Source organism: Pseudophryne corroboree, chromosome 1, assembly GCF_028390025.1.
Source record: "Pseudophryne corroboree isolate aPseCor3 chromosome 1, aPseCor3.hap2, whole genome shotgun sequence".
Lineage (NCBI taxonomy): Eukaryota > Metazoa > Chordata > Amphibia > Anura > Myobatrachidae > Pseudophryne > Pseudophryne corroboree.
Genome location: NC_086444.1, coordinates 685,177,423 through 685,190,798, shown reverse-complemented (window position 1 = coordinate 685,190,798; position 13,376 = coordinate 685,177,423). Strand labels below are relative to the sequence as shown.

At 41.6% G+C, this 13,376-nt stretch overlaps 1 protein-coding gene and 1 pseudogene across 1 annotated transcript in view; one reads left to right on the top strand and one right to left on the bottom strand.

Annotated features, from left to right (window-relative positions):
- Positions 1-13,376, top strand: part of HSH2D (hematopoietic SH2 domain containing) — a 244,086-nt gene that overhangs the window by 108,718 nt on the left and 121,992 nt on the right. The window lies entirely within an intron of this gene.
- On the bottom strand, positions 1,515-1,634 carry LOC134952903 (5S ribosomal RNA; annotated as a pseudogene).

Genomic DNA, 13,376 nt, shown 5'->3' with positions numbered 1-13,376 from the left:
AAGGCTTTTGCAGCAACTTTTAAATATACTTTTAAACCTGGAGAAAAATATATATACAGCGCCACTTGTGGGATAGATTCCAATATTCCGTTAAAATATTTTATAAAAAGAGAAAAACTGTAAAAACATTTAAAAAACACACATAACCTTTTTTAAGGTGTCTGCCACCCCCTAAAGATGCAATGCTGGTGAAGCAATGCTAAAAATTGTGGAAGAAGTGGGAGATAGGGGTACCGGCGACTTGTGTTGTTTGAAAATGTATATTAAAAGATCCTAAAATTTATCAGCCAAAAAATATATATATAAAAATATTCAAATTTATTAAGATATAAAACTTAATAGATAAAAGTACAAATTTTCAAAAAAAGTATAAAAATATATATGAATAAATATAAGGTAGGAGATAAGACTTAGCTTAAAAATAGGCAGGGGGTCAGTGCAGGGAGCCCAACGCGTTTCGTCACATATGACTTCTTCAAAGGGTAGGGACAGAATGATTCCTTAAGCCTATTTATACCCTTACATACTGGGTATGGAGTAGTGACATCACAGATGGTCATGTGATTTAATCTCAAAGTCTCACCAAAATACACACATAATGGTACTTATTAATCATCACAGCAGGCTATGGGTGTTATTTGGGGCACATCTACAGTTAAAACGAATGGTTTATATGTTTAAAAAGTATATATATAGGGTTTTTCATGAATTAATGTATTAAATAGCGGCACTTCCGCCACACTTCCGGTGACGGAGGCCGCGGGTCACATGACTTAGGGCACTTCCGCCCCACTTCCTGTATGCTTCTGCGCATGCGCCGCACTTCCTGTGTGCTTCTGCGCATGCGCCGGCGGCGGGACCCGGTCCGTGTGTTTGCGCATGCGCCGGCGGCGGGACTCGTTCTCCATGTCTGCGCATGCGCCGGCGGCGGGACCTGGTTTCGATGTCAATTCAGTTTTGTCTCCTCTGTGTTTAGTCTGTGTTTCTCTCCTCCATGGCGGCCATTTTCGTGTATATCAAGTCCATAGAGTTCAAGGCAATTGCGGTGGCCATTTTGATGTGGTTTCAGGAGACCCATATTGATTTCATTATGAGGTATCCATAGTAACGTTTCCATATGGAAAAAAAGAGATAAAAGATTTGGTAATGATCCTTATCTTGGTGTTTCTATTACCATCATAAAGCAACATTTGTCATTATTAAAATATTGAATTATTAGTATTAAAAAACCCATAAGCTACTATTGTATATGCTTGTAATTATAATACAGTAGTATTAATAGTACAGTAATATTTTTAAAATAATATTTTTAAAGTTTAAATGGGCTATCTCAGGTATAACTAGGGTTCGGGGGGGGGGGTTGGACCACGTGAATATATTATATATTAATTAGATATATAAAATGCTAATTAGGATCATAAAACATTTTCGTTTGTTTCAAAGGACCCTTTAAATCGTAGGGGTGCCGAGTGTTAGTAGATCGCCCACCAGGTGGCTTGATGTCCTATCGTCACTCACTACAGTACCTGATCTTCCCAGGTAGTCCCCTCCCCTGGTACTGGTCAGGCCCAATACACTGCTTAGCTTCCAAAATCGGACGGGGTTGGGCGTACCAGTGTGGTATGACTGTACATACGTGTGAGACGTCGTTACACCGGTGATCCGATCGCTCAATAACACTCGGGATCAGGTTAGCTTGATTAGTTTATTAAAATAAATGGGAGAACTAAAAATGTGAAAATGCAGGACTATATAAAAGAATGCAGGACTATATAAAAAATGAGGATACTGCACCTCACAGGAAAGGTGCAATCTCGTAACCTTCGTTAAAGCCTGTTGGTTGCAGTGTTCCCAGCTGGAAAATCCAATACATTTCGCGTCTTGAGAGCTTGTTTGCAAGATCACCACCTCTCTCACCCAGGTCCACATGTTCAATCGCCTTGAACGTAAGGTCCTCAGGATTTGAATTATGGTGTGTTGTGAAATGTCTGGAGACCGTGTGGCTTTCGACCTTATTTTTAATGTTTCTGATATGCTCCTGAATCCTTATTTTCAACGGTCTCTTAGTCTTGCCCACGTATTTCATCCCACAGGTACATTCCAACAGGTAGATCACGGACGTTGTATTGCAGTTCATGAAATGTTTAATAGTATATTCCTTTTTATTTTCCATATCACAGAAAGTTTTCCTGTTCCTATGTAAATATTTGCAAATAATACACTTCCCACATTTATAAGATCCTAGGCACTTAAGCATTGGGATCCTTTGATTAGGTTTCTCCTTTATCATGCTGGGTGCCAGGCAGTCCTTCAAATTTCTTGACTTTTTGAAAACTAGTGTTGGTTCGGGCGGTAGGATATCTTTTAATACTGTATCCATCAGAAGGATGTTCCAGTGCTTCTTTAGTGAATTCCTTATTATTCTCTCATGTTGATTAAATGTGGTGATAAACGCGACTGCATCCTTCGTTTCGTCTCTCGGTTTGTACCTCAGCAGGTCATCTCTGTTTAAACTTCTTGTCTTCTTCATTGCTTCATTCAAGATGGGCTCCGGGTATTCTTTGTCTTGGAATCTTCTCTTATATATCTCCAGTTGATCTTCACAGTCTTTTGTGCTTGTGCAGTTTCTCTTAATCCTTGAGAACTGCGAGGCCGGTATATTGCTCTTCCATTTTTCTAGATGGTTACTTCGGAAGTGCAAATAGCTGTTCGTGTCGACCTCTTTAATGAAATTCCTGGTGGTAACACATCCAAATTCCCCTGTTAAAACCAAGTCCAAGTACTCCACTGACCTACTGTTGGTGTTTGCGGTAAATGTCAAGTTCATGTTGTTATTTCCCAACACTGCTAAAAATTCATTAAAAGATTCAGAAGTGCCGTCCCAAATAATTAAAATATCGTCGATGTAACGTTTATAAAAGACCACTTTCTCATTAAAAACGACCGAATTGTAGACATGTGTTTCTTCCCAACAACCCATAAAAAGATTTGCAAAACTTGGGGCAAAAATAGTCCCCATAGCTGTGCCACAGCATTGTAAGTAAAATTGATTTAAAAACTTAAAATAGTTGTGGCTGAGGATAAAATGCATAAGTTCGCAAATAAAACTTCGGTGAATGGGAGTCAACGATGGATCTTTATCTAGGTAGTCTCTACATGCGGCGATTCCTTTTGAGTGTTCAATGCATGTGTACAAAGATTGGACATCCACCGTCGCCCAGATATATGTGTCCTTCCATTTCACTGTTTTTAGTATATTAAGTACTGATGTCGTATCTTTAAGATATGATGGCAAATCTTTCACATAATTCTTTAAAAACTTGTCTACGTATTCGGATAAATTTGAAGTCAAAGAGCCAATACCCGCCACTATAGGTCTACCGGGCGGGTTGGTCAGGGATTTATGTATTTTTGGCAGAAAGTAAAAAATGGGGGTTATGGGATTGGATTGCATGAGATATTGGTATTCTTCCTTTGTTAGCACTTCATTTCGTAAGCCGTATAGAAGTATGGTCCTCAATTCTTCCACAAATTTTACCTGAGGATCCTCCTTAAGTGGTGTGTATGAATTTCTATCTCCCAATAATCTCAATGCTTCCTTTGTATAAAGGTCATAGTCCATTACAACCAATCCCCCCCCTTTGTCAGCTTGCTTGATGATTACATTTTTATTTCTTTGTAACTTCTTCAAGGCTTCATATTCACAGTTCTTCATATTTTTTTCCTGGGTGGTTTCAGTTCTGTATCGCACAGGTCTTTCTTTACCATATCATAAAAAAGGCTGATGTTACTCCCCTTTGACTCCAACGGATAATACTTCGATTTGGGTTTTAACCCTGATTTTGATTTTGCCTCGTAATTGCTTATTATGGCATCCTCTTTCCTCAAAAAATGTCTTTTTAGAGTCAATTTTCTCACAAACTTGTTTAAGTCGATGAAGGTCTCAAATTTGTTTAAGCTACTTGTTGGTGCAAATGATAGTCCCTTGCTCAGGAGTTGAATTTCTGGATCTGTTAAAACGTGCTGTGATAGATTGAAAATACCTTTTTCTTGTGGTTTGATCAATGTAGATTCCTTCTTTTTAGGTCTCTCCCTCCTACCGCCCCGTTTTCCTCTTCTTCTAGCTGTCGTTTTTTCATGGGTGATGCATGCCTGCTGTCCTCTCTCACAATGCCTCTTACCATGTCCTTTGTTCGTGCGCCCGTTCTCACCGATAAAAAATCCTGATCCCCTGTAGAGTCTCTTCTTTGTAAGGCTGAGAATCTATTAGCCATTCTTAAATTTGGGTTTGATGGAGAGTCTTCACTATTGGTTCTGTTTTTTCTCCCTTTATTTGGTACCATCTTCCATTGGTATCTCCCCACGTCTTTGCTGTGATTTTCTTGAGCCTTGAATCTGCTCCAGTTTTTCATACGCCCTTGGTTGTAATCATTCTTGTCCCGAAGAAATTTCTTCTCCTTCCCTTTTATGACCACCCCTTCAATATGTTCTAGTTTCTTCTTGAGTACTTTTTCGTTAATGATATAGTCCTCCTTTTCCTTATAGCTGCTCATTTCGGAGTCTTTCGCCTTTATTTCTACCTCCAGTTCTACCAAGGCATCTTTCTTTTTTCTGATGAGAAGTTTCATAAGATCTATTGAACACTTATGCAAAATGGAGTCCCATTCCTCTACAAATTCTGTGTCCGAGGTGCCAAACGTTGGTTGTTTGAGAAGTCTCAAACCTCTGGGTACTCTATTTACTGTAACATAGTGTTCTAGTCCTTTGATATCCCACCAGGTCTTTACTTCCTTGATAAGGAGTTTCTCTATGCCCCAGAACATATCATCTAGGTCCTGTGATGGTGTTGGGGCCTCTGTTGGTATATTTTCATTAAATATTTTTTGGCATAAATCATTTCTCTTAGTTGTGCGGTCATTAGTTCCAAACATTCTAGTTTGTAATGGATAGTTATCACACCAGGCTGCTAGTATAAACACACCAGGAAGCAGTTAACGTTGGAGAAAAATATATATACAGCGCCACTTGTGGGATAGATTCCAATATTCCGTTAAAATATTTTATAAAAAGAGAAAAACTGTAAAAACATTTAAAAAACACACATAACCTTTTTTAAGGTGTCTGCCACCCCCTAAAGATGCAATGCTGGTGAAGCAATGCTAAAAATTGTGGAAGAAGTGGGAGATAGGGGTACCGGCGACTTGTGTTGTTTGAAAATGTATATTAAAAGATCCTAAAATTTATCAGCCAAAAAATATATATATAAAAATATTCAAATTTATTAAGATATAAAACTTAATAGATAAAAGTACAAATTTTCAAAAAAAGTATAAAAATATATATGAATAAATATAAGGTAGGAGATAAGACTTAGCTTAAAAATAGGCAGGGGGTCAGTGCAGGGAGCCCAACGCGTTTCGTCACATATGACTTCTTCAAAGGGTAGGGACAGAATGATTCCTTAAGCCTATTTATACCCTTACATACTGGGTATGGAGTAGTGACATCACAGATGGTCATGTGATTTAATCTCAAAGTCTCACCAAAATACACACATAATGGTACTTATTAATCATCACAGCAGGCTATGGGTGTTATTTGGGGCACATCTACAGTTAAAACGAATGGTTTATATGTTTAAAAAGTATATATATAGGGTTTTTCATGAATTAATGTATTAAATAGCGGCACTTCCAGAACATACATTGATATAAACACACACACATAATTATAATATTATATCTAAGTACTATTTCCCGAGACCCATTCACTCCTCTAATTTGCATATGAATGTGCCTTTGACTGTCTGTGAAGGTGGCCTTTCACTGCCAGGAAAAAAAGCTGTTGCACAGGTTAATTTGCATTTCAATGGCTTATCTTACAACAAGCAGAGTTTAACAGAATCGTGGAGGTAAAGAAGAAAAAAAAACTTTGTTTTATATCTGTGTCATTCTTACATCAAATATTCATCTTACTATTAACTTTTATTAATCCCCATCTGAATCTATTTGTAATTGACTATGGCATGGGTTAAGTAAATGCATTGGTAACTCATAAATGGTGATTTCTTTTTGACCAAGGACGGCTGATTATTCCTGAGCAGACTGAAAATCAGCTATTTAGAAAAAAATTGACCTTCCAAAAATGGCCGCTGCTCCTCCCCCTTCCACATCCATGAGGGTTACACAAAATGGAGGACAGACCATGCGGCTTCCTTTGTCACAAAAAAAATCACCATGCAAGCCCCTGAAGTTATTTTAGGCCTGAGTTTAAAAAAACAACAACACTATATCAAGGCTTTTGCAGCAACTTTTAAATATACTTTTAAACCTACTTAAACGGATAAGCAATCCAATCTGAATCAAACACAATATGACTCATTTGAACCTTGTTTTGCAACAATATAATCAGATATGCAGAGTACAGGTGTATGCTTGTATTCAGAAATTCACAAACTTTAAAAATAGCTTTGCGTTCTTACCTTCCGGATCCCAGATCCCACCAACATCCCTACAAACCAAGCGGAGCAGACGCTTATCTAATCAGCACCAATGTATCCACCTGACCGTGAAAGGGTTAACAGGGGATACCTTCATACCTTCCCTCCCTTTGCTGATAGATAAAGTCTGCCTTGTCCTGCTAGGTTGCGGGTATGAGGAGCCCCGGACGATGCTCACCAATTGACAATGTCAAATATTACCTTTAAACATAAGCTATATACTATTGCGGACTAAGTACGCTATTGGCGCACTGAGTACCGTAGGGTACGCACTTAGCGTAGCAGACGCTACGCCGTGAGAGTGAGACACGAGCGGCGCAGACGCTCACAGAATGATACACAGTAAACCTTATTAACAACACACAGTAAGGATATGCTTATACTCTAAACCTTAGTAATCGAATACTACAATGATGTAACGCTTATTAACCTTGATAATGTGTAAGCTGTTTCAGCGATTGAGACGCTAAGAAAAACCCTTTGTAGTAAATAGTGAAAACGCAAGACCTTATTTGGATTTAAAAACCACTCCGGCTCTAACACCTTCGTGGATGATTTAGAGTAAAAAGGGGAAAACAGTACAGGTTATACACTACAAACTAACATAGAAATCTAAACAGAATAACAAAGATTAATATGAACAACAGCGAATGATCGTAAACACGTGCAAACAGAATGAGAACAAATGGCAAACAATATGGATAACAACATGGCTAACAACATGGCTACAGAGAAATATACACATGTGGGGATGATTCTCAAGCGCGTCCTGGATTCCAGTCCTCAACATTCAATGAGAAAGCCTTTAGAGAGAGTAAGTGACTGGCCCAGCAATGGTGGTCTTTATATACACAGCATACATTCACAATACAATGGCCCCTATAATCTCATTGTTCATTGGACACAGGAATGTGTCTCTGCATTATAACAAAGGTCATAGGTAGATTTGAACAGGTGTGCTGTGTCTTTCCCCAACTGCTGTAGTGGGTGGTATCCTCTGGATTCCCCCCGCATGTGTAATAAACAGCAAAATACAATTAATGTCCATAAACTTCTTTTGTACATAACTATACGCAGGAGCGAGCAATCTTTTCCTAACTAACACCGAAATGTTACCCTTAAAATACCCTACAGCTGGATACTAGACACCACCTTTCAACCTTTATCTGATCCTTCCTATCATGCAAAGAGGAATCCCTCTGTCCATGAACCGTTTAAACTAAACATACTTGCTGACGTTGTCTAGAGGAATATTAACTATAAAACACACTATATGGGTTAAATATGCTATGATCGAGTCGCCCGCTACACGCTCACAAACCCTACCGTAAATGCGCATACCACGCGCCAAAGCGCACGGCCGTAGAAGCTCTATTACGCAAAGTGCGAATATGCGCACTCACACAGTACCCCAGGACAAGGGGTCCTGGGGTACTGTGTCCCCTGGTCACCCCCCTTATTCCAGCTCTGAGCAGAATACATGATGGTGGTGCTGGTGAGGTGTGCGGCGGGGTGAGCGGGCTGGCACTGGTTCCCGATCCCCGGGTCACGCAGCTGAGCAGTCCCCCATGCAGCATGGTGCACAGAGAGAGGCTGCGCCTGGAGAGCTGTGCCCCGGGCAGACCGCTGGCCAGGGAGAGTGCTGTGCCTCAGCCCCCCGTGCCTGCAGCCATGCTGGGACACCAGAGAAAGTGAATTCTGGGCTGGTTGTTCATTTACCCATCTTCTATATAATTGGCCAGATCTGTGACTGTGACTCTGCCCAGCATTAGATCTGGGCTATTATATAGGAGATGAATCAGTGGCACTGGAAGACATTGAGGGGCGGATGTATTAAGCCGGGAGAGGTAATAAAGCAGTGATAAGTGCAAGGTGATAAAACACCAGCCAATCAGTGCCTAACTGGAAATTTACATATTGGAGCACAACTACCTCTCTAGATATGCACAGGGCCATACTTTTACAATATCTCAAAAAAGCATTCCATTGAATTTTATTATTCAGGCCATTAGGTCTCCCGGTACCCAGGTTGAACATCCATCTAGCCTCAGCAATGCTCCTGCCCTATCCCCTCCTCTCATACTCCCGGGGATGTGATCGATGATCTGGAAGCGTAAGTCATTGAGAGAGTGGCCACGTTGACTACAGTTTGGTCAGATGGTTTGCCAATAAGAGCCGATTTCACTGCAGACCTGTGTATGGCAAAACGTTCCCGAGCATTCCGCAGTTTTACCTACATATTGAAAATTACATGGACATGTAATTAAGTAAACTATAAAAGTGGTAGTGCAAGTGAGAACATGCCTTATGTTGTAAGATTTACCAGATGAACTCAAAACAAAGGATGAACCTGTGGTCATGTATTTACACGTTTCACACCCAAGGCATCTGTAGAAACCAGGGGATCTTGATAAAAAAAAAGTTGTAGATGGTACAGTATATTATCAAAACCCGTAATGTCAGAATGTACAATTAAATCCTTGATACTTTTACTTCTGGTATGACAAACTATGGATTTTTTGTTACGGAAGGACAAGTTCCTATCTGTTGTAACAATCGGCCATAGGGCCTTAAGGGCTTTCGGAACGACTGGACTTGAGGTGTAATATTTAGTGACAAAGGGTAGAACCTGTTGGTTACTCCTTGGTTTCTGGCTCAGTAAATCATCCCTACTCACCTGTGCTACCTCGGGTTTTCATGCTTGTAGCATGTTGCGGCTGTAGCCTCTATCCTTGAAGAATGCTGTCACTTCTGAAAGTGCCCCTTCAAGTTCAGCAGGGTCACTGGTAATCCTAGCTGTTGTAATATTCTACGATTTGGGTAATCCCCTTTTCAGGGCTGCCGGATGGTGACTATTATGGCGTAATAGGGTGTTCTTATCAGTGGGTTTATGATAAACCCCAGTTTGTATCCTATTATTGCGAATAGATACATTGACATCCAAATAATTCAACATATTCATGTCATTCTGGGCTGTGACCCTAATGGGTGAATCTCTGTTATTGATAACAGAGATAAATGCATCAAATCTTTCCTTTCCGCTAGTCCACAATATAAACACATCATTTATGTGAGTAGTGTAAAATGTAAAATTCAGGATTAGTAAAAAAACATTAATTGTTCCTCCAGCAGCATAAAATCATTTGCAAAGGACGGAGAGACATTACTGTCCATGGCATACCCACTCGTTTGATGGTAAAACTTTCGGTCAAATAAAAAATAACTCCATGTGAGCGTCAGTTCACCGTCAAACGAGTGGGTGTGCCATGGGCAGTAATGTCATATTGATGTACAATTTTTTATAACTTGTATCGTAAATATGGGTCACCTATGCAATATATTATGAAAAAAAACTTTTTTCTGCAGCGGGGTACACTGGGTTCCACAGGGAATAACATCGGGAGGTGTAGAGTAGGATCTTGATCCGAGGCACCAAAAGGCTAAAGCTTTGACGGTTCCCAAGATGCTCAGCGCCGCCTCCTCTATAACCCCGCCTCCGTGCACAGGATCTCAGTTTGTAAGTTGGTGCCTGCTGTGCAGGCAGCTAACAGGCAGGGCTGCTCCAGCAGACCTCAGAAGAGCTTTTTAAAGTGAAAATAGAAGACTTCAAGGGCTGCAGCAGAGGCACTATATGTGCTAGATATCAGTCTGACATATCCTGCTGCAGCGCCATCACTTCCCCCAGCGGTGCTGTATACTCCCGTGTCCCTGGTTTGCCAGGTACTTACAGCAGAGGCTCCGGTTCTCTTTGTCAGGCACACACACCAGCCGCAGCTCTCCGGGATCGCGTGGCCGCACTCAGGGAGGTTGTAAGAGGGTCCCCCAGGCCGGACCCACTGGAAAATGCGATCCGGCTTGGCCGGTGTGGACACTGGCAGTACAGGGACCTCAGTAGACCACCAGGCAGGGGCACAGGTTGGTTTAGCTAAAAAACATTTACATGTGGCCCACAATACCCGGTGGTGAAGTCCAGCAAGGGGATAAGGCTCTGACCTGTAGCCCCTCCCCCAGCCCCAGGGTACCATTTAGAGTAAATGTTCCCGCCCTGAAGCTGCATCTCTCTCTCTCTCTCTCTCTCTCTCTCTCTCTCCCTCACTCACTCCCTGTCAGCGTTTGGGCTTCATCTTCACATGCTGTGCTGACCCTGGGACTGTTTGGGCAAAGCCTCCTCTGAAAAACTGCCTGCATGTCAGCACTGTGCATTTTACAGGACACCTAAGTATTCTACATGTCTGTTGACAGTGTTAGTTATGAAACAGTGCATTGCTTCAGGGTTATGTAGTACAAGTACCCTGTTATATACATCCAGTCTTTACTGTGCATTGATATATCTATTGATCTGCATAGCTTTACTTAGTGTTACTTAGTATAGCTAGTCCAGTGCAGTTTTATTGCTTGTCATAATTTCTGCATTGTACATGTGACTGTGTGTGTGTGCATATAGCTGCTGCGTGATTTCCATTCCGTGTATCTCACTCAGATTGCTATCCCTATATTCTGTACCCTGAGGGGGGCTAAGTGCGTCAGGGTTATTATTTAATATAGGTATTTCACAAGATATACTTTTCTGCTGCTGGGTACACTGGGCTCCACAGGGAATGACATTGGGGTGTAGAGTAGGATCTTGATCTGAGGCACTGTTAAGTTTTGATTATTTCTAATAAATATTTACAATGCCAGCGATAATATATGTTGCGGACGCAAAGCGCATCTTATTACCATATACTATAAAAGTGTGCTGTATGTCGCAAACACTATGGGGGTAATTCCAAGTTGATCGCAGCAGGAAATTATTTAGCAGTTGGGCAAAACCATGTGCACTGCAGGGGAGGCAGATATAACATGTGCAGAGAGAGTTAGATTTGGGTGTGGTGAGTTCAATCTGCAATCTAAATTGCAGTGTAAAAATAAAGCAGCCAGTATTTACTCTGCACAGAAACAAAATAACCCACTCAAATCTTACTCCCTCTACACATGTTATATCTGCCTCCCCTGCAGTGTACATGGTTTTGCCCAATTGCTATCAAAAATCCTGCTGCGATCAACTTGGAATTACCCCCTATATCCCTTAAAAGAAAACAAGCACTCGCACACATTGTCTGAGTTCAAACGCTCAGTGATGTATATATTTGATATTAAAAAGGATATGTATACAATATATCACATGTACAGTATATATATGGTTACAGATTTACAATTACACAGGAAGCAGATAGTTACAAAAGAATCCATTACAGCCAGCATACATTACCCTGTCCCTCAATGCACACTCCGTTCCATAACAGCGTACAACAGCAATTGGACTAGCAACCAGCAAAATAGCTTCTTGTGTGTCTGCAATCACCTATACACTGTGTATATTGGGGGAGTACAGGCCTGGGACTGAGTCTTCTGTTATTGATCCAGGGGAGGGAACTTTCTCATTCATAATGTGTCATTGGTCAGTTCATGTGCAAGCAACGTCCAGCCTTGAAGAAGACATCATAGGGGTTGGCCACTGGTTTCCTGTCCATCTGCTTTCCTTTGTTCTCATTAGAATTGTGGCTTCATATTCATACATTCAATCGTAACTACTCATTGTAATGTGCTACAACCTAATCACAGGTATCAAACCAACACACTCATTCCTCTGATTACTTTGACACCAAGCATGACATGTTGATCTTATCTTATTATTCCATTAATACATATACACGATGTTATACTCCATTATATAATTTAAAACATTATAATGTCTGGTGCTTGACATGTTTAATTTATGTGTGGTATGAAACATGTGTTAAATATATCTTTGTGGCTTGTCTGTGTGAATGTGTATGCTACCATATATCGCTGTGCACGCTGCATGTATTCGCACGCACAGCGACTCATCAGTGTGGAGTTTGTATGTTTTCTATATATAATCTTTTTTACTTTGACAGCACCAACAGGCTCAAAGCTTTGACCTTCTTCCCAAGATGCATAGCGCCGCCTCCTCTATAACCCCACCTCCGTCCACAGGAGCTCAGTTTTGTAGTTGGTGCCATGCAGTAAGCAGGCATACAACAGGGGGGCTATTCCTGCAGCCCTGAGAAGAAGCTTTTAAAGAAAATTGAAGACTTCAAGGGCTGCAGCAGAGACACTGACTGTGTAAGATGTCAGTCAGACATCTCCTGCTGCAGCTCCATCACCTCCCCCAGCGGCGCTGTGCACTTCCACGCCCTGGTTGCCAGGTACCTACAGCGGAGGCTCCGGTTTTCTTCACACGACCGCTGTTCTCCTGGATCACGTGGCCACATTCAGGGAGGAGGTAAGGGGTCCCCTCGGCAGGACCCGCTTTAAATCGTGATCCCGCGTGGCCAGTGGGAGACAGGCCGCGCTGGCGTGGACACTGTTGTAGTACAGGGACCCCACTAGACCACCAGGGCATGGGCACAGGTCGGTTTTCTCTCATAAAACCGTTTATTTCTGCCCCCAATACCCGGTTGTGAAGTCTAGCAGCCCAGGAGCTGCATATATCTCTCCCTCACTCCCTGTCAGCATTTGGGCGCCATTATAGCAGGCAGAGCTGATCCTGGGACTGTTTGGGCAAATCCTCCTCTGTAAAGCCGCCTGCCTGTCAGCGCTGTGCATTTTACAGGACATTTAAGTATTCTACATGTCCGCTGACAGTGTTAGTTAAGAAAAAGTGTATTTAGTCAGGGTTATTTAGTACAAGTACCCTGTGATATACATCCAGTCTTTACTGTGCATTGTTATATCTATTAAGTGTATAGCTATACTTAGTACCAGGGGTGTATCTAGGGGTCAGATCTCCCCTGGCAAAGTAAGGAACTGCCCCCCCCCCCCCCCCCACCTCCCCCACCCAGAGACAAAGAGGGGGGGGGGGTTACAGTTT